The 22,050-nt window shown below is 33.4% G+C and overlaps 1 protein-coding gene across 5 annotated transcripts in view; it reads right to left on the reverse strand.

Moving 5' to 3' along the window:
• Positions 1-22,050, reverse strand: part of Stard13 (StAR related lipid transfer domain containing 13) — a 532,559-nt gene that overhangs the window by 419,790 nt on the left and 90,719 nt on the right. Inside the window, exon 1 of one of the 5 annotated variants that reach the window (XM_087199583.1) lies at positions 21,152-21,362. The exons of the other annotated variants lie outside the window; for them this stretch is intronic. The gene's annotated coding sequence lies outside the window, so the exon portion shown is untranslated. Of the gene's footprint in view, positions 1-21,151; positions 21,363-22,050 lie in introns of those variants that run through there. 5 annotated transcript variants of the gene reach the window in all.

Here is a 22,050-nt window from a genome sequence, read left to right on the forward strand (position 1 = left end):
AGATAAAACTCTTAAAGAGATAGAGATAGGCAAGGACTTTCTGAACAGAATCCTATTTGCATAAGAGATTACACCAAGAATTAATAAATGGAACCATATCAAATATTACAAACTTACAGCAAAAGAAACACCCAGCAGAGAAAAGAGACAACTTATAGAGCAGGAAAAAATTTTGCCAGATATTTCTCAGAGGACTAATATTTACAATTTTAAAAAACTAAAAAAAAATTAGACCCCTCCCAAATAAAAGACCTGAATAAAAAATTGGCAACTGAAATGAACAAACAATTCTCAGAAGTACAAATGTCCAATAAATACATGAAAAAAATGTTAGAGAAATGCAAATAAAAATAACACCGATATTCCATCTTATGCCAGAAAGAATGGCCATCATCAAGAAATCAGATCACAACAAATGCTGGTGAGGCTGTGAAGGCAGCCAGAACCCTTTGTTATTGTTGGTGGGAATGTAAACTAGTACATCCATTGTGGAAATCAGTATGGAGATTTTCCAATAAACTAAAACAAGAAATTCCATTCAACCAGCCATTCTCCTCCAGTTATCTTCCTGAGTTTAAGACATTATACTACAGGGATAGATATATACCCATGTTTATAGCAGCACAATTTACAATAGATAAGTCTTGGAAGATGCTTATATGCCCATCAACAGATGAATGGATAAAGAAAATATGGTATTTTTACATAATAGAGTACTACTCTGCCATAAAGAAGGATAAACTTTAATCATCTGTAGGAAAATAGATGCACTTTGAGACCACAATGTTAAGTGAGAGAAATCACACATGCAAGCTTAAATGTTGCATAGTTTTGCCTAGATGAGAAATCCAAAATATAAATAAATAATGAAATAAAATGTAGATAACACAAAATAGCAAGACAGAGCTTTTGCATGAGGGAAGGGGATCAAGAGTCGGAGGGAAGAGGGAGAAAGGAGAGGGAAAATACAAAAAACTTAAGATGTTTTATGTAAATGTAGCAGTCTTCATGAGGAATATGATCATTCTGTACTACAAATATTTATTAATAAAAATGACACTAAAGAAATATTTTTGAAAAGGAATAGAGCCTTAAGAAAAAATAAAACCACCTTGTAATTCATTTATTAATGAAGAAAGAAGATATGATATAAAGTGTATTTCTTTATTAATAATGCTACTTGCTGTATTTTTGGGTGCATTATTAAATAATTATTTTGCTGACTAAAAATAATTAGTAATTTATGACAATTATTTATCCTGGTCATCAAATGAAACGTATCGGAAATTATGTGTAGATTACCTTCAACCAAGATTTGGTAGCATTTGGTACAGTAATTAGATTAGAACTGTAGTGTCAAAATTGCTTTCAAAGATAATTTTATTTTAATTATTTTAGGGTCCCATTTCTGTCTTAGTTTTTCTTTGTATTTTCTAAAAACATAATGCACATATAGCTGTATAATGAACATCTGTGGAAAGAAGCACAGAGAAATGGGAAATATGTTGATTCAATAGTTACAAAATCTTAACTAGTATAAATACCTTTTTTGACAGTATTGCTTTTGCTAAAGTCAGTGGACTTGTTAACTTTTTAATTTTATCCTAACAATACTCATATTCACATTTTGACTCAGCATTGGATAAACTTTTCTCTTTTTTGTACTGGGAAATATATCTTTGTCACCACAGCAAGTCATTATCTCTGTAGCCTTCATACTACCTTATGCTAGTTTTTGGGTTAACAGTTTTCAGATTGTCTAATCTTTTGGTTTAAATTTCAAGCTTCATATTCAAATTGTCTATCACTTCCTAAGTTATTCTCAGGGGAATTTATTTGAATTAATTATTCTACTGTGTCCATTTTAATGGCCATAGTGTCTTACGGTGAGCTACTTTTATTATTGTACTATCAGAATAACTTTTTTGTGGTCAACAGAACACTGTATACATTTATTTTCCAATAATAATTGATATAATTTCATATATGTAAGTTATTTAATAATTTTCAAGTAAAAGTACTGTCACAGATGATACTTTTTTGGATCAGCACATTTTAATACTTTCTCACATGATGTGAATAAAGTATTTTAAATATTTAATAAAATCTTAAATTATGTCTTTATCATTCTAAACAGTGCCGAGTAAAATATAGTACTTTAAGAAATTTAAGTATAATGATACTTTTATATGGCTTTTAAATATTTCCATAAAAAATAGTCATTTCCCAGTAGTTTTTTTCTTCAACTGTGATGATATTAATCATTAGTCATTAACACTATTGAATTAACTGGGTCTAGCTCTTCAGTATCCTTGATGTTTTGGTTTTGTGGATATAGCTGTTATGTCAACCATTCTGTCTTATTATTTGTTCAATGTATACTTTTCTCTTTGCTGAGGAGGTAGCTCAGTGGTAAAGCATTTGGCTAGCATGCTTTAGGTTTGGGTTCAACGCTCAGCATTGTCCCTCAAAAGAGAGCTCCAATGTATATTCTTTATTTTATTGTTTTTTGTAAGCTATGTCATTTTTGTGTGTAGGTGTTTTAAATTTTTATTAATACATATTAATTGTACATATTAATAAGTTCAGTGCAGTGTTTGCATAAACGCTTATTGTGTGCACCAATAAAATCAAACTTGCCTTTATCCATTCTCCCCAAACCTTGCCAAGAGTAGTATTAAGAAAAGAACTTTTAAAAAGTTTTTAGAATAAATTCATGTAACATACTAGGAAATAAATATTTACTTTTAAAAGGGCAATGCAGGAGTAGTGCCATATTTCAAAAAGTAGTCAAACTATATTAATAATTTCATCACATGTAATTGGATTAAATCTTCCAAAGACATAAATTATCAGAATAGATTTACAAAATTAAACAAGATCAAACTATCTGCTATCCATAAGAGATACATTTTAGATTAAAAAACTCAGTCTGAAAGTCAAAAGGATGACAAAAGATATACAAACAATAATCATAATAGAGCCAAAGTGAATGTACTAATCAATATTAGAGAACATGCACTTCAATACAAAACAAATACTTGAGACAAAAGAGTAATATTTCAGAATGATAAAAAGGTTAATCCAACAGAAAAATACCATTATAATTATTTACATAGATGACCTATTTTCTCAAATATGTAAAGCAAAAAGTGTTAGAACTAAAGAGATAAATAGACAAATAATAATAGTTGGTAATTTCAGCACCTCAATGTCAATAATTAATGGATCAACTGGATAGAAATTGGCAACGATACCATTTATGTACTTGACATTTAACAATAGTATAGGACAACTAGACCTAATTGACCACTATTAAACATTTCACCATACAAAAGCAGAAGAGACATTCTTTATGAGCATGCATAGAGCATTCTCTAAAATAGGCCATATGGTAAACCATAAAATATACATGAGTATATATAAAAGGGTTGTAGTGATATAAAGTATATTCTTGTTTTTAATAAATAAGTCAGAAATTACCAACAGAAGGGAAAATCCCTTTGTAGTGATGGATATGTTTTAAGAGTGGATTGTAGTACGGGTTGAATAACTAAAAATCACTTAAAAAGTCACTATAGTACATACTAAAAATATATGTACATATATCTTATATATGTACTTATATGTTTATTTTACATATAAATTACACCTAATAAAGCTGTTAAGAAATCACTGAAAAGAGAATCACATTCACTATAACAATAAAAGTATAAACTTTAACAATGTCTTTACTGGGACATATTTTTCACCTGCATGAATAAAAAGTGACAATTCTTTGAAAGAATTAAAAATAGAAATAAATATGTAGACAAACTATGTTTTTGTATGTCAACAATTATAATTCAAAACACCAGTTACCTTCAAATTATTGTATAGATTTAAATCAATTCCATGGAAAACCAAAAGAAAAAAAATTTTTGATTTATTTTCTAACTTGACAAAATCATTCTAAAGTACCTCTAAATGGCTTACTACGCACATACAAAAATGTGTGTTTGAAAGTAAGAGAAGTGAGTTACATAAGCACAACTAGACATTGAGCCATATATTTTTTTAAATTTTATGTGACAGATAACAACTGTACAGATAATTGAGAGATAATTTAAGAAATACAATGTCATATTTTAGTAACATTTTATATGTTTTTGGTACAACATGAAACAATTTGAAATGGGTTATTCAATAATTTTTGTTGATACAAGCAATTGCAGTCAATCTAGCAATTATACTCCTGGGACTCTCTTCTGAAATCTTCCGAAAATAATACTAAAATGGGGTGAGGCAAAAATATAAACTGTGGGGTTTTTTTGGTTTTCTTGGTATCGGGGATCAAACTCAGGACCTTGTGCTTGCGAGGCAGGCGGCAAACCACTGAGCTAAATCCTTGGCCTAAACTGTGGTTTTACTGATAAATATACAAAACTGGAAACAACCTGAAGATCTAAATAAGGTATGAGTTAAAATAACCTAGTTAACTTACAACTCAATTGTAGGAGTAGTATGCAGTTACTACAATTATTATCCATATTATGCATACAATAATTATACCATTGTTATATATTGTAAGAAATAATGCTTATAAATTTCATGTTAAGGGAAATGTGAAGTAAAATTATACAAATCCTGTGAATATAACTACATAAAGTAACTTTGCATAAAGAAAATAAGAAATTATCTTTATGATAATTTTGTGTTTGATTAGTCTGAGTAGCATTAATCTATCTATAATTTACAATAAAAATGAATAAGCATTATTTTTACTAAATTTTTCCAAGAATTATATCAAATATTCATAATTTATTTCTCAAGATTCATAGTATTATTTTCAAAAAGATTTCTTTAAAACCTTAATTGTATTATACTGAGGGTTTGGTGAAAATAACAACTGTTTATCCCCTTCATGTATCCATGCATTTTAATTATGCCTTCTCTTCACCTTCAGGTATCCGGCCAAGAAAAATAGTAATAGACATTTAACCATACTTTAGATGTGCAATAATTACTTCTTATGCAGGAATGTAGACACCTCTGAAGGCACTAAATTACCATGAGATAAGACAGTTTTGTAAAGAAATTCTTACTCTTATTCCTTTAATTCCTTATGTGAGAGACTATTCTTTGTTGCCCTTTCTCTCTTCTGCTTCCCATTCCTTTTTACAGTGAGGACACCATTTTGCTTTTTTAGAAATTTAAATAAGCTGAATTTGATTTTTCAAGTTCAGATATCATCTTGACATCTTAATGACTTGTGATTATTTAAAAGAAATAGATTTTTTCAAATAGCAAAATAACCTAACCCAGAACAAAGCTGGGAAAACACTATATATATATATATATATATATATCTTCTTTTGAATTTTCATATGGCATTCCACAAATATGTTTTTAAAACTATCATAGTCAATGGTTTTGAAATTGTCTTATTCAGAGGCCAGGCATTTAGCTCAGTGGTTCCACCGCCTGCCTTACAAGAGCAAGGACCTGAGTTAGATCCCCAGTACCAAAAAAAAAAAAGAAAAGAAATTATCTTATTCAGAACAATTATTACTTTTTAAAAAAACTTTACAAAGAATCTTTATAAGATTTAGTATTTTATTATTTGTTACATTTCCTTCAGGACACTAACTTCTCTTTAAATGAAGAACTTTGGAAAAGTTTCCAGTTTTGTAAAAATAATTTAAATCTCTACCCCCATCACTAACCTGTTAGTTTTCTGAAGAAATTCAAGTAAGCCAAGGGATAAGCTTTTGCTAAGAGGTGAGTAGGTGCACTGATAGGGTTTTGAGATGCTGGAGAGTGTGGGGAGAATGATGCAAACATGGTCCCTAAATCAGAGAAAATCATGGAGTTGTGAGAGCATATTCATATACTGTATTTTCTTTTAAAATGTGACTATGTTGGTGAGACTTTTCTCCTGATTTGCTTTTTACTATTTGTGTTTATTTCTGAAAATTAAGAAAATACTAATCCATATGATAGAGGAAAAGAAGGGAAAGAAGGATGAGTAGAAAAGAATTAAAGGAAGTACTAAGTTTTCTTTATGAAGCACAGGCTTTACTCCGTAAAAATAGTTTTACTTATAGATTACTGTGAGTAATCTATAGGTTCAGTATCATCTCATTCTAACCAAGTCATTCATGTGCATATTCCCACAACTAAAGACAACATAATATTAAATGTAAAAAGCAGACTTTTACATTTAATGTTTCTAGGTATATGATGAGTATATGATATTTTCTTTGTGTCTACAAGTTAGAGGAGAAGTTTGGAAAATGATTTTGAAGACTGCTACTTCTAGAAAATTATTTCCTATACCACCTTAACCTACCACATTTATTTATAGTGTTTCTATATGTTATTTCTTGTCTTTCCAAGATTGCTACCTATTATATTCAACTGATACAAGTTCCCTTTAAACAGAAAACATCAAATTCAGATTATATCTTGAATTAAAAGGATTTAAATACAACTGGAGTTCAATAAAGCTGGAGAATAGAGAAGTTTAGGAGCCTTAAAACTTGCTGTATTTGGTGTTATTCTCAAAATTCATACGCTGAAGCCCTAACCCCCACTGCGATGATGGTATTAGTGTTTGGGCACTTTGGGAAGTAGATGAGATGAGATTATGAGAGTGGAGCCTCCATGATAGGATTAGTGTCCTCAGCAGCAGAATAAGAGTTAACAGACCTGTCCCTCTGTGCCATGCCGGGCTGCAGTGCGAAAGCTGTAGAATACAAGGCAGGCAGAGAACCCCCAAGAAATGAAATCTGAAGGCATCTAGACCTGGAATTTGTCAGCCTCCAGACTACATGTAATACACACCTGTTGATTCAGGCTATCTTGTCTATGGTGTTTTGTTAGCCCAAGCTAAGACACTTGGATATCATTTTCAGGTTCTGAGAACTTAACATGAAATAAGAAGTGTTACTGACATTGAAGGTAATGTACGAAAGATAGTTACATTCCTTGCCATGGAGTTACACCACACTATGGCCTCATCCTTGTAAGCAGGATGTTAGATATTAGTGCAATAATAGTTTTTAACCTTAAACATATTTTTCCTTCACATAGAACTTCAACTTGGTTTAAAAGCTTCAATTCTGAGGTTTTAATTTAGATTTCTTAAGTCACAAAAAGTCCTTGTATAGACTGCTGAGAGGCATAATAGTTTAGGGAAACATTATTTTTAAAGGAAAATAATTAGCCTTCAAAAGAACAAAGACCTGGATGTATTAAGCCCACCCCTTTGCACAGAATCTACAGTGGAAAAAAACATGACAAATGCTACCTCCAAATGTGGAAGAAATGAACAATCAATTTTGCAAACCATAGGTCACAAAAAATGGATTCTTTGATGCATCATAAAAATTGTTGCCAAATGAATTAGAACAGGTCACTGCAGCAACAGTCCAGAGGAAATCAGCCTATTTTGATACTATAAAACTAAAGAATTCATTTGTAAATCCACAGAGAATTCATTTGTACCCATTTTTAATCCCAAAAGTGTCTCACTGCTGATTTTAATATAAAAATATTTCAGTCAGTAATATCAGGTAAGTTCCAGCTTTTTGTGGTTATGCTTTCATTAGATTGAGTGGAGTTGCAGCACACAAAATCAGAGCCTTTCAAAGAAGCCCCACATAATTAAATATAATCTTGTGTTAAGTTTGAGTTCTTTCCATCTCTTTTATCCTGCAATCTGTTGACAATAGCTCAGCAGACTTACAAGTTTTGGACTGATAGCATACTTTTTTCATGCATTCAGTGTAGGCAAGCCTTACAAAAGTCTTATTTCTCTCAGAAGACACTGTTGCTAGCATTGCATTAAATAACTAAGTATCTTGCTTTTCTATTACTTCTTTAACCTTTTCTAGTTTTAGATTGCTTCCAAAACACATACACTTCTAAAGATACTAATGCAAATAAGCTGGTAGGGATTTGTGTGTGTGTGTGTATGTGGTTCTGGATTTCTAACAGATAGATGTTAGATACGCATAAAAATAAAATCCTGAGTTCTAGGGATGTAGATGCATGGAGAATGTATGCTTGGAATTCTGAGGCCCTGGGTTCAATCCCCAGCAAAGCTCCTCCTTCAAGACAGCCTGAATGTTGTTGATTTAAGTTTAAAAAAAGAGAAAACTAAAAAAAGGTTTATATGATTTGCTGTAGGGTTTGCAATCTTTGTAGGAAACATGGGCATTTTTGATAGTGATAAAAAGTTTTCTGTTTGACCAGTTTCTACTGTTCATTTTGCAACTGCTTCCAATTTAAAGATATTTTCCTGTGACAGACTGTGTTATCCCTGTGTCACTGCTGGAAATACTCTTACCTTGTTATTTTCTAATTGCATCACTTCGAAATGCTTCTTTTATTCCACTGCATTTCTTGTCTTACAAAAAATGTTTTTGTGAGTTGCTTCAGATGTGTATTACAGTGCTAAGCCTACCTTCCTGAAATTTATCACTACCTTCTGCCAGTTTATCAAGTTTAATACCATGAATAACCATGAATAACTTCAGATTGCTCTTCAATTCCTCTTAAATTAGTTGCATCTCAGAGCTACTTGCTAATCCCTTGCAATCCACAGATATAAAAAAAAATACTGTAATGCTTTTTGTACAGCATAGAGATAATTTACAGCATTAATCAAACAAATCCAAAAGTGTCATCATTTAATAACAATCCTGTCACGGGGCTATTATGTACCACATAATATGACTAATGTGCTGTCATTTCTCTCTGCTTAAACCACAGCCATAGTTAAAATGTAATACATATTGGCCTTCAGATTTTTCAGTCAGCCTGAATGAGCTGGTCATCTTTTTAAATTTTAACAACTTATTAAAATAAGCTCATTTCAAATTTTTCAAAATATTCATAGCTGAAGTAACATTTTCATTGATATCTGGGAATAACAGGTGATTTATCTTTAATGTTTAGTTGTGAACCTTGTTAAAGTGTTCTTTTTTCTTATGAGATATAGAACTAGAGTAAATGTTTTGTCTAATGTATGTGAGTGGCAATTTTGAAGAGATAAGATGCAAATTTAGAAATCTTCACTTTTTTTTTATCTGTTTCCTGAAAAAGTTTATCATCCATAATTTCCATTATGGTCATGTCCTCGATGGACTGACTCTAAAACACTGTTTTGCTGCCTATATCTCTTTGCCAAAATACTTTATTCACATTTTTCTCTCTTCAGAATAACCTTCCATTCTCATGTATCTAGTGTCTATCAAACATTATCTCCATGTCACGTGGCCTTTTCTCCATGAAGCCTTCTGGAATTCTCCACAAAAAGTAAATCTCTTTATCTGCTGAAATTATGTAGTACTTTTTGTACACTCTTAACTTTGCATACTTATTAATTAGGTACATTTAAAAAATGTATACACCATTAAACTTTGAAAAGTTTAAGAATCCTGTCTCATTCATCTTTCTGTGCCATAGAGTATCAAGCAAGTTATTAATATGCTTATTAAATAAATAAAGCCATAGCAAAGTAATCTTAATTATATGGGGATAAGGATTAATTTATCTACACTGCTGTATTAAGAAAGAAACCATAGCTGGGCAAAGTGGCACATGCCTTTTATCCCAGCACTCTGGGAAACTCAGGCTACAAGATTAAAATTTCAAGCCCAGCCTGGGCAAGTTAACAAATTAGTGAGACCCTGAGAGAGAGAGAGAAAGAGAGAGAGAGACAGAGAGAGAGAGAGAGGGAGAGGGAGAGAGAGGGGGAGAGAGAGAGAGAGAGAAAGCTGAGGATTTAGCTCAGTGTACAACCTAGGTTCGATTCTCAATACCAAAAAAAAATCACCTTCATAAATAGTTTACATCATATGACATCAATTAATATATATAATTATATAAATTATAGACTTAGCATAATAACTGGTAGTTGAAAATAAAAATAAAACAACCAGGGGAACACTTGTCATAAAGGTAAAATTAGGTTTAACATAAGCTGTTGGAGGAGCCAGGAATGAATGTACTAAGACACCGTTAAGGCTTTTTTTCAATAAGGTTTAATCTAATTTTTTTTAATAATAGCTTTGTTGCCTTTGATGAATTTTTTACAAGATATTTGAAAAGATGTATTTGACAAATGTGTAAGATAATTTATGATTCTAGATAAAGGCCCACACTGGCATAACTGAAGGAAAGTTAATTTACCATTGATTTTGTGACCTTTGAGAACCACTGTAATAAATGGCTTGAGCCTCTGAACCCAGGAATGGAGCAAATGGAAACATGAATTACCTGTAGGTCATCCACATCACTTACTCATCCAACCCAGGAGTGAACAGATCAAAAAGTACATTACAGAAGAGAATGGTTATTGGCATTAACCTCAGCCAACAGTCAGGGACTTGATCCAAAAAAATGTTAGCTATTTTCTTCTCTGAAATAAGTACCTTTTATTTATCCATCGTTAAAGGCCCAAATCAATGACACTTTCTTTGGAAAACTTTCTCATGTCTAATTAATTTCTTTCACCTTTATGCTTTTTTTTTTTTTTTTTTTCCAGTACTGGGGATTGAACTCAAGAACTTCTGTTTGCAAGGCAGGCGGCAGCACCACTGAGCTAAATCCCCAGCCCCTCTCCTTGGTGCTTTTAAAACACTTGTATCTGTATCTGTTAAAGAACTTATGATATTGCCTTAGAATCTCAAATTGCCCGACACTCAGAGGCAGTGTCTAGTTTTCTGTAGTAGTCCCTCCCTAGCACTATTTCTGGCATGTGTGAATACCTTATACTGTATAAGAAGCTTCCTTTTTCATTAGAATCACAGTTTTTCATTTTATGGGAGACATTGCATCCTATTCTCTTTAAAGTTTACTCTCACTTCATTTTAGGTGCTCCTCATGTCTCCTGACATTTGCTAATCAAAGTAACAGAGAAGCGAGAAATTTGTCAGGTCAGAGAAACTTAGGTGTCCAGCTGGCCTTCTTTTATACAATTAAGCAGTAGGAGGGACCACTATCTTCAGGTGCAGTTTATTATTAGGCAATCCTTGGTGTGTCTGAATTCCATCTTTCCACAATCTATTTCTTATTTTATCTAGTTTACAGCAAGCCTTCAATCACACACCATATTATTTAGGTTCTAGCATGGATATTTCCCAGTTGTCTAATCTGGTGGTTTAGTAATTTCTCATTCTTTTATATCTTAAGTAAGTCACAGAATACCCTTCTAAGAATCCCATAATGCAATTTTTGTGCTTATTGCAGTCATCAGTTTGTCTCCAAAACTTTATTTAATCTTCACTTGATTATAGTTCAAATATATATTGCTGAAGCAGAATGCTAGGTGTGAACACCCACTTTTTATACTCTTGCTTCAAGAAATAAATGCAAATAATAAACTTTATAAAATTCTTAACAAATATTCTAACAGGAATTACAAAAAAAGTAAAACTGATAATGGCTAAATTTTAACTGCAGAACACTGAAGAGAATCATAACATCTTTGTGAAAACAGATTAACAGTGACTCAGGGAAGATGAGATCTTGGTGAAAAATAATAAACACAGAAGAGAGCTGATAGTCAGCAAAAGGTAAACTCTGCAGCAGACTGCAAACTGACAAGAGTAAAAGTATGGTGTTTAGATAGCATAAAAAGGAATACCATAGAATTAATGGCCAGAAGCACATTTATAATGGTAGAATTATAATTGATAAATTCTTATCTAGAATTTGTAAAATTGAACATGGACAAAAATTGTTACACAAAAAAAACTTCACTTAATTTACACTGAAAAGGGATTGCAATGGAGCATTTCAGAAAAAATAGAAATGAACAAAAAGTAAAAATGGTTCAACTAAAAGAATAGAGAAGTGATTTGGTGGTTAACTTAGTTAATGGAATTCATTCTGGAATATATGATCAAAACTTACGGTGAATTTTTAAATGAAAAAAATTTATTATAATAAAAGGGCCATTGCCATTAATCCCCATCAGAATATGCTGCTTCACTTTGAACATGCTTATCCCATCGTTCTTGTGCTTTCTGAAGCAGTTCTAGAAATCCTCTTTTGGAATTGTTTTTAGATTTACTGTCATGGCTGCCTTGATGTCCTGAATTGATTGAAAACATTTACCTTTTATGATTATCTTGACTTTGAGGAAGAGCCTGAAGAGTCACAATGTCAAGTCTTGTGAATAAGGGGATGAGAACACATCGTAATGTTTTTACAAGCCTGGCTTTCTACTGGATGACACTCAGCAGCAGTATTTACTGAATTTTTAATCACACCTCATAATGACATTCACAAATGAGGACTTCCAGAACTGCTTCAGAAAGTGGAAAAAACAAAGAAATAAGGGTATTCAAATTGCAGAATATTTAGAGGGGGATTAATAGCAATGTGTCTTTTATTGTAATTAAAAAAAATTTAAATATAGTATTTTTTAATCAGTGCTTGTACTTTTTCCAGCAATTAATTATTTATACCAATACACTTCTTATTGAAACACTTAGAATTATAAACAGGAGGTCCAACATCTCATGTCTAGATATCTGGTAAAAATATCCTATGCCCTTTTATGATAGAAGTTTCCTTCTTATAACTACTAATGCCTGCTTTAGAAGTTTGTGTGTAAACAATGGTTTGGGACTTCTCTTAGTTACTTTTTTTCATTGATGAGACAAAATAGCCAACACCCAAAGTTAAAGGGGGTAAAGTTTATTTTGGATTATAATTTGTAGAGGTTTCAGACTATAGTTGGTTGGCTCCAAGGCAAGGTGGCATGGCAAAGGGGCGTCACAGAGGAGAAACAGTCCATGGCAAAGCAGAGCAGGAGGAAGTCAGAAAGCAGCAGCAGTAGGAAAGTAACTTCTTTCTGTCCCTTTAGATTCCATCCAGGCTACCTGCCTTTCAGGTGGTCCCACCCACACCCAGGGTGGGGAACCCTTAATCTTAGCATCACACCCTTAATCCTAGTTGTCACATACCCTAATCCAGCCACCTTCAAAACTCCTCCCACCCCATGACCAAATGAGGCTTCTGGGGAGACATTCATATACAAGCCATAGCAAGACTTCAGTGGGTCATATGTCACTATTAATAAAATTACAGAATGTATTTGTGGGTTTGCTTTTTTCTCTAAGAAATGAAGAGGTTTTTTTTAAGTACTTGTATTTAAGGATTTTTTTTAATAAATCTAATATTTCAATGAATAGTTGATATATTTTAAAGGAAAACAACAATTGTAAATTAAGCCTACTTTATTGGATAAACAGGCATTATTCCCGATAAAATTTCTTCCTCATTCTGCAATATAAACTCTTTTATCGTGAAGTGTATGCATATATTTCTGTAGATATTTCTGCTATCTTGCTTTGGCATGTAGAATAAAGCAATATAAAGAAAAAGAGGGTCTGCTTGTACTTGTGGAGAGCAGTAAACAGGTGCCTAAGACCTGAGGTCAGTGTTAGAAATGCCAATGTTGATTGTCACAGTAGTTTGAATGTTGAATGTCCCCCAAAGACTCATATGCTAAAGGCCTGGTCACCATCCTGTGGGACTGTTGGGAGATGGTAAAACATGTAAGAGGTGGGACCTACTTGTAGGAGGTTGTCATTTGGGGCATATTCTTGAATATTGGGATTGGGGATATTGTGACCCCACTTCCTTCATGTTTTTCTTATTGTTTCCTGGTTCCCATGAAGTGAGCAGCTACGCTTCACCACATGCACCCTGCCGTGATTTTCTTCCTGAACTTAGTGTCCTTCAGAGTGACAGGACCAACTGACCATGGACTAAAATCTCTGAAACTGAGCCAAAATTTTTTTTCCTTCTTATAAGCTGATTCTCTCAGGTATTTTGTCTCAGCAATGGAAATCTAACACAGTTGAGGACCTTGAAGTGGTAGTGATAGCAAATAAATCATTACATAACTCACTGCTGTCACACATTTTGGAAAATTCTGTAGAATACTTAGCACTCTCTGGTGGAAGTTATTTGTTAATAAAAAAGCTGGAAAGAAGAGTTGTGAAACTTTGTAAAACTATATCTATCCTAAGGATAGATATTAAAAGAAATAGCATGGTACCAGCGTTAGGTATTAATTTAATTTTACTTTGTGATTTAATCCAGTTTTGTTACCATGAGTTCCTCTGTCAGCGAAAGACTGCTACCTACCACTAAATAATTGAGTAAAAGTAAATGTCTTGGTTTGTTGATTATGTCAGAAAGTCTCAAGATATAAATGGAGGGATTTAACAGTGAACACACTTACTATATAAAGTCACCTATTTCATGTCTTTATAAGGCCTGAACATAATTTACAGAATTTCCAGGTAGCTACATATTTATCCAAGGGAAATTTGTTAACCTACACTTAATAAAGATTTATTAAAATATGTATTAATTCAGAGAAGGTGAATAAGAAATATATTTGAGATTTATTTTTGGACAGAATAATTCTAGTAACATTAAGCTAGGAAATTAATTTTCCTATAGATCTGTCATAATTTTTAACTACTAGTAAACATTACCCTCTTGAAAGAAATTGGCTTCACAAATATGAGAATGTAGAAGATAAAAATGAGAAGTTCACTGTGGATAGACTAGCCATTAAGATTTAATTGAATGTAAATAACACTGTGGCAAAGTTAGCCTTATGTCTAAAAAATTTGTGTAGCAAAGGTAGTAGAATATTAATGAATATATTTTGTCTATACAGGTACTGTGAATATAACAAATGATCTTGTATATTATGATGTAACCATGTTATTACTTTTCAACAAATAAGGACAATGTAAATTTCAGGGTTACTTCCCACTTACACTTTGCTGGTCAAAGCTTGAATTGGTTGAATATTGTGAAGAGGACTGGAAAAACTCAATATGAACTATATAAATTTATAAATATTATAACATAAAAATCTTATACTAATTAATAAAAATCATCTCTAGAGAGCCTCTTTGTCCAGGCTAAATGCTCTGTTTCAAGTAGATTAGTTATTTATAGTTAGATGACAGTCTGTGTTCAATTGAGGGAGTGGCTGTAAAAAGCATTTAAGGATTTAAACTTATTAATAGGAATTGAAGGTATAGGAAAAGGATATGGAATGAAGTGAAAGTGAACAGAAAGAAATCTGAACATTGATGTAACAATCAGAAGAAAAAAGGTTTAGAAAAAGATTTGCATCAGTAAGGCAGTGATAAGTATAACAGCATTTTGTTATGAATTTGAATTGTAATTGATTACCAGTTTTGACTTTTGAACTATGACCTATTAACATACTTTATACAGATTATTTTTGGATTTTATTTATTTTTTGTATAGCTTTATTATCATTCACTAAACACACACACATATACAAAAATTAAAATTATTCAAAGAAAAGCAATGCAAGGAAAAAAAACCCCTATAATAATATTCAAATATAATAGAACTCAACCAAAGAAAAACTGAAAAGAACTTAAACATTTTTCCATATAATTTTTTTAAAAATCTCAAGAATTAAAAAGACATCAGAAGATGTGATTTGGAGCTCCCGGCCTCCATCCCAAGCTCCTAGGGCAGAGAAGCTTGAGCCCGTCCCAGAACCCAGAAGGAAGCTCCCCCACTGCCATCCCAAGCTCCTAGGGCAGAGAAGGTGAGCCGCGTGGGCACCACAAGCACCCCACCCACCCCACCCCCCCGTGGAAATGAGAAGACTCATAAACAAGCCTCAAAAACAGACTTCCAGATCAGCTACAGCAACCCCAAAGGGAAACGAGATGGAAGAATCTAATACTCAACCACCTGGACTCTCTGAACTGGCAACAAAAGAGGATCTGGGAAAAATGAAATCAGAAATAATTACTCAGATAACAGCAAAGATTTTGCTCATGGTGCAAGACATGATTAATAAATCTAGAGAGGACACAGATTGCTGCTTTTGCTTTTTTGTGTGAGAAATGTCTGTTCATTTCAGATGCCCATTTTTGAAATGGGTCTTTGAATTTGAGGGGTCTGATTTTTTTCAGTTCTTTATATATTCTAGATAGTAGTGCTTTGTCTAAGTTATGGCTGCTGAAAATTTTTTCCCACATTGTAAGTTGTCTCTTAGCTCTGTTGGTAATTTCTCTTGCACTGCAGAAACTTTTTAGTAAGATAAGATCCCAGTTGTTGATTCTTTGTGCTAGTTCCCATGCTATTGAGGTTTTGTTCATAAAGTCATTTCTTATGCCAATGTCTTCAAGAGTTCTACCTAACTTATCTTCCACCAAATTTAATGTTTCTGTCTTAATACTTAGATCTTTAATCCACTTTGATTTTAGTTTAGTGCATGATGATAGGTATGGGTCTAGTTTTAATCTTTGGCTGGTTGAAATCCAGTTTTTCCAACACCATTTATTAAATAGGCTATCTTTCCTCCACTGAGGGTGTTTGGCTCCTTTGTCAAAGATGAGGTAGCTGAGTATATCTATAGTTGTTTCTGCATCTTCTAATCTATTCCACTGATCCTCAGGTCTGTTTTTTAATTTTTTCTCTAGTTCTGTGAAAAATACTGTTGGAATTTCAATCATCATTGAGTTAAATCTATATAGTAATTTTGGAAATATGGCCATTTTCACTATATTGATTCTTCCTAGCCAGGAACAAGGGATGTCTTTCCATTTTCTTATATCCTCCTGATCTCCTTATTCAGAGTGCTATAGTCTTCAATGTAGAGGTCTTCTGCTTCCTTTGTTAAATTGATTCCTAGATATTTCATTTTTTGGATGCTGTTGTAAAAGGAATTGTTTCCCTAATTTCACTCACAGTGAGTCAATTATTTGTATTTAAAAACGCTATTGTTTTTTGAGTGTTGACCTTATATCCAGCTATTCTACTGAATCCATCAATTAGTTCTAGAAGTCTTTTGGCAGAGTACTTTGGGTTTTCTATATAAAGTATCATATTATCAGTAAATAGTGATAGTTTAACTTCTTCTTTTCCTATCTTCATTCCTTTTCTTTCTCTTTTCTAATTGTTGTGGCTAATGTTTCCAGAACTATATTAAACAGGAGTGTTGATAGTGGGCATCCTTGTCTTGTTGCTGATTTTAGCATGAAAGTTTTCAGTTTTTGACCATTTAGTATGATGTTGGCTGGTTTTTCATAGCCTTAATCAAGTTGAGATAAAGACCTTCTATTCCAATTTTCTGTAGGGTCTTTATCATGAAAGGGTGTTGGATTTTATCAAATGCTTTTTCTGCATCTATTGAGATGATCATAGGGTTTTTGTCTTTGACTCTGTTATTACAGTGTATTACATTTATTGATTTATGTATGTTGAACCATCCTTGCATCCCTGGGATAAAGGTGAATTGGTTAGGGTGTATGATCTTCTTGATGACCTTTTGTATTCTGTTTGCCAGTATCTTGTTGAGGATTTTTGCATCTGTGTTCATTAGGGAGATTGGCCTGTAGTTCTCTTTTTTGGTTGGGTCTTTCCCTGGTTTTGGAATCAAAGTAATACTTGCTTCCAGGAGTGAAATTGGAACCCTTGTTTCCCTTTCAATTTCCTTCATGAGTTTAAAGAGTAATGGCATTAGTTCTTCTTTAAATATCTTGTAGAATTCAGCAGTGAAGACATCAGGACCTGGGCTTTACTTTGTTGGTAAATTTTTTATTACATTTTCATTTTCACTCATTGTAATTGGGGTGTTAGAATTTCTATATCTTCTTCATTTAAGTTTGGCAATTCCTAGGTATCTAGGAATCTGTCCATTTCTTCTGTGTTTTCCATTTTATTAGAGTACAGCTTCTCAAAGTAGGTATTGATGATGCTTTGGATTTCTCCTGGATTTGTTGTGCCTTCATCTTTTTCATTCTTAATTGCATGGATTTGAGCCTTTTCTTTCCATTATTTGATAAGGTTGGCTAAAGGTTTATAGATTTTATTTATTCTTTTGAAAAACCAACTCTCTGATTCATTGATTTTTTTTGTATCATTCTCATAGTCTCCATTGCACTGATTTCTGCTCTGATCTTTATAATTTCTTATATTGTATGAGCTTTGGGTTTGTCATGCTCTTCTTTTTCTAGGAGCTTGAGGTTCTGCATTAGGTTATTTATCAGAATTATCCCTGTTTTCCTAACATGGGCATTCTCTGCCATGAATTTCCCACGTAGAACTGCTTTCATTGTGTCCCATAGTTTCCTGTATGTTGTACTGGAATTATCATTTACTTGTAGAAACTGTCTAATTTCTTCTTTAATTTCCTCTGTGACCCATTGTTGGTTTAGGAGAGTGTTGTTTAATTTCCATGTGTTTGTGGGAGTTTTGCAGTTTCTTATGTCATTGATCTCCAATTTTATTGCACTATGGTCTGATAATATACAGGGGGTAACTTTAATTCTTTTACACTTACTTAAACATGTCCTATGAGCTAGCATATGCTCTATTTTGGAGAATGACCTGTATGTAGCCAAAGAGAATGTGTATTCTGATTTTGTGGGGGTAGAACACTCTGTAAACATCTATTAAGTCCATTTGTTCAAATGCTTGGTTCAGTTCTAGAATTTCATGGTTAATTTTTTGTCTAGATGATCTGTCTATTTGTGATAATGGGGTATTGAAGTCTCCCACTACAATTGTATTAGTGCTTATTTGGTTTTTCATGTCCATTAATATTTGTTTTTTATAGTTGAGGGCATTTGTATTTGGCGCATATATATATTTAGGATTGTCATCTCTTCCTCTTGGACTGTTCCCTTCACAAGAATGTAGTTACCATCATTGTCTCTCTTTATTAGTTTTGGTTTGAAGTCTACTTTGTCTACAAATAAAATTACTACCCTTGCTGTTTTCTGGGTTCCTGTGGCATGGAGAACAGTTTTCCATTCTTCTACTTTTAGTCTATGTATTTCTTTTAGAGTTAGGTGTGTTTCTTGTATACAGCATGTTGTTGGATTTTGCTTCTTAATCCATTCTGTCAGTCTATTTTTTTATTGGTTAATTGAGACCATTAACATTGATAGTTATAATTGATAGATATTGACTCATCATTGTTATGATGTTTTACTATTGTTGGCTCTTTTATTATTTTTTCCCCCTTTCCTTTCAGTATCTTACCTTGCCTGGTGGCTTCCCTCTGTTGAGCCTCATGGAGTTGTGGCCTTCATTGTCTTTTTCTAAGATATTGTTTAGAATTGTTTGGAGTGCTGGTTTGGTTTTCGTGAAATTTCTCAAGTGTTCTTTGTCATGGAAGTATCTAATTTCCCCATCCATTTTGAGAGATAATTTTTCAGGATACAACATTCTAAGTTGGAAGTTATTTTCTTTTAGGGCTTGAAATACTTCATTCCAGGCTCTCCTTGATTTGAGGGTTTGTGTTGAGAAATCTGCCATGATTCTGATGGGCTTTCCTTTGTAGGTGATTTGTTTCTTTTCTCTAACTGCTTGTAGGATTTTGTTCTTCTGTTGAGTTTCTGGTATCTTGACTATTATATGTTTAGGTGCAGATTTTTTTTTGACCATGGCTAATTGGAGTTCTATATGCCTCACTTATCTGTATGTCCAATTCTCCACATCTAACTGGGAAGTTTTCTACTATTACTTCTGTGAACAGTTTTTTTATGTCAATTGTACTTTCTCCTATTTTTTCGTGGACTCCTATCAGTCTTATGTTACTCTTCTTTGCATTATCTAGCAGCTGCTGGATTGATTTCTCGTGGTCCCTTACTATTTTTAGGAAATCTCTGTTTTCATGGTCCTTAACTGCAATCCTGTCTTCTATATCTGATATTCTATCTTCAGATTCCCTTAATCTTCTGTGCATGCTTTCAATGGAGTTTTTAATCTTCTGAATATCTGTTTGAATCTGTTTCATGGGTTCCATTTCTTTCTTCTGTTGTGTGGTCATGGTTTCCATTTCTTTCTTATCCTGGGCATTCATGGGTTCCAGCATGGTTCTGAGCTCATCTATCTTTTGTCTGTTTCTGTTCTAGAGCCTCTAATCATGTCTTTCGCTCTGCTCAACATCTCTGTACTTATCTGGGAGATTATTTCTGCTTTGAATTTTTCTAAAGCCTCATTCATCTGTTTTGTTATTTCCTGTGCTATCAGTTCAGGATGTCCAGGTGGTTGATTATCAGACTTTTCCAACTCATTTCCCTCAATATTTGCCTTTCGTGGGGTGGAAATCTGAGTTTGTGACTTGCTTCAATGTCTTCTCATTTTTGTTTTTGGTGCTGTCCTTGGTTTAGTTCCTGGGTTGATACTTTGAAGTTGCTTATTGTAAGTATCTTTGTTGCTTGTATTTAGAACCCTTATGGAATGATTACTTCTCAGCGGTGTCTTCCAGGTATAGGTGGTCATTAGGTTTTGAGTCTCTAATAGCTCTGAGGCTATCTCATTTTCATTATACCAGGAAGGACAACTGATTAGATCAATCACAACACCTTAGACCAAATCATACAATCAGCAACACAATAACATCAAGTACCTTTCAGAAAATGATAATATGTGGTGGTTATTAACCTATCACCTTTAACTGTGGGAATTAAATCAAGATCAAGGACCAATCCAACATATGTTTATAGTGAATAAACTCTTCAATATAGCAACTTTACCCTTCGGGATGGGGAGTTAGAAGGAGTTGGTGGGGGGAGGGTTAGATAGGTAGACCAATAGGGGAGGGTTAGCAGTGAGGCCAGAGGACACAAGTGAGAGAAGGAAAAAGAGAAGAAAAGAAAAATAAAGAAGATATCCGAATTAGGGCCAGACCATTAGCAAAAAGGGAGATGAAGAACAATGTGGGACAGCAAGGGAGCAAAGGAGAGAGAAAGAGAGAAAGAAAAGAGAAAAAGAAAAAGGAGAGAAATAAAAATTTTAAAAGAGTAGAAAAAGAAGAAAAAAATCAAAAATAAGAGTAAAAAAAATAGTGGTAATTTTGAAAATAACAAATAAAAGATAAAAATGAAGGGCCTCCTTCAGGGTATATCTCTGCTGTCACAATAAACCACCTGGGCAGCAGTGTGCAACTATAAGTCAATGAGTCTCAGTAAGCCAGTCACAGACCCGTGAGATTCAGGCAAGTCCAAGTTGAGTTCCCTGTCCTCCTACAGGGTTGAACCCTGCAAGATTCTATTACATATTCCAGCTGCCTTTCCCCTGAAGATAGTCCAGGTTCAAATGGGAGGTGATGATCCCTCCAACTTACCAAGTATAGTGGTCTTGTGTGCCTTTATTGCAGAGATTCTCTTCACTTTTCTCATGGGCTTCAGTTTTTATCACGGAGCCTGAGAGAGGCTCCGTCTCTATTGTTCACTTCTGTAGCTCAGGACAATGGCCTTTATGTCTCCTTGTGCCTCTGTTTTGTGGAACCAGCTAGCTCCATAGCCAAGAGGCCAGTGCTGGTGGTAGGGGCCCTGCACGGCCAAGCTGGCAGCTGGCACTCATGCAGCGGGCGGGGGGGGGGGTGTCATCACAGTCTCCTGGATGCATGTGGGAGGAGAGAGCTGGTCAGAGCAGGGAGCAGTCCGATTTTATTTATTTTTGTTTATGATGGAATGGCAAGAGTAAATTATTAATTTAACCTTCAGACAGAAATATTAATTTTCCTCTTTGATTAATGGCTTAACATCTAGATAAGATTAAATGAATAAAGAAACTCATGCTCATTAGTGTGAAAATTATATCATCCAAAGAAGAAATCAGCATGTGGCTATATTCTAAGGACATCAAATTTAAAGTAATGAATAGTGTACTTCATTTAAATCATTTAAAATGAGGCCTCTCTCTAGAGCTGGATATCATGAAATCCCCATGAATGTATATAAATCATGACTCTCTCCAGCTATGATGCTCCAGTGCAAGCTGGATTATTTAGGGACCTGTGTTTTATGACAAGGTGGGTGGTAATTTCCTTAATGCTTTTGATATGAATAATAAAATTTTGAAACATCTTGAAACACCTAGGGCTAATTTCAACTTTATAATTTCTGGTACCAAATTGACTCCCATTCAGAGGCTTACTAAAAAAAAAAAAAATCCCTGACCACTACCACGGTTCTTGGCAAAAACAATATACATAATTTAATCTGAAAATGAAAGTTAGGA

The sequence above is a fragment of the Heterocephalus glaber genome, unplaced genomic scaffold (assembly GCF_053883595.1).
Source record: "Heterocephalus glaber isolate CG9 unplaced genomic scaffold, H.glaber_assembly_v1.0 deba00001720, whole genome shotgun sequence".
In the NCBI taxonomy this organism is placed as follows: domain Eukaryota; kingdom Metazoa; phylum Chordata; class Mammalia; order Rodentia; family Bathyergidae; genus Heterocephalus; species Heterocephalus glaber.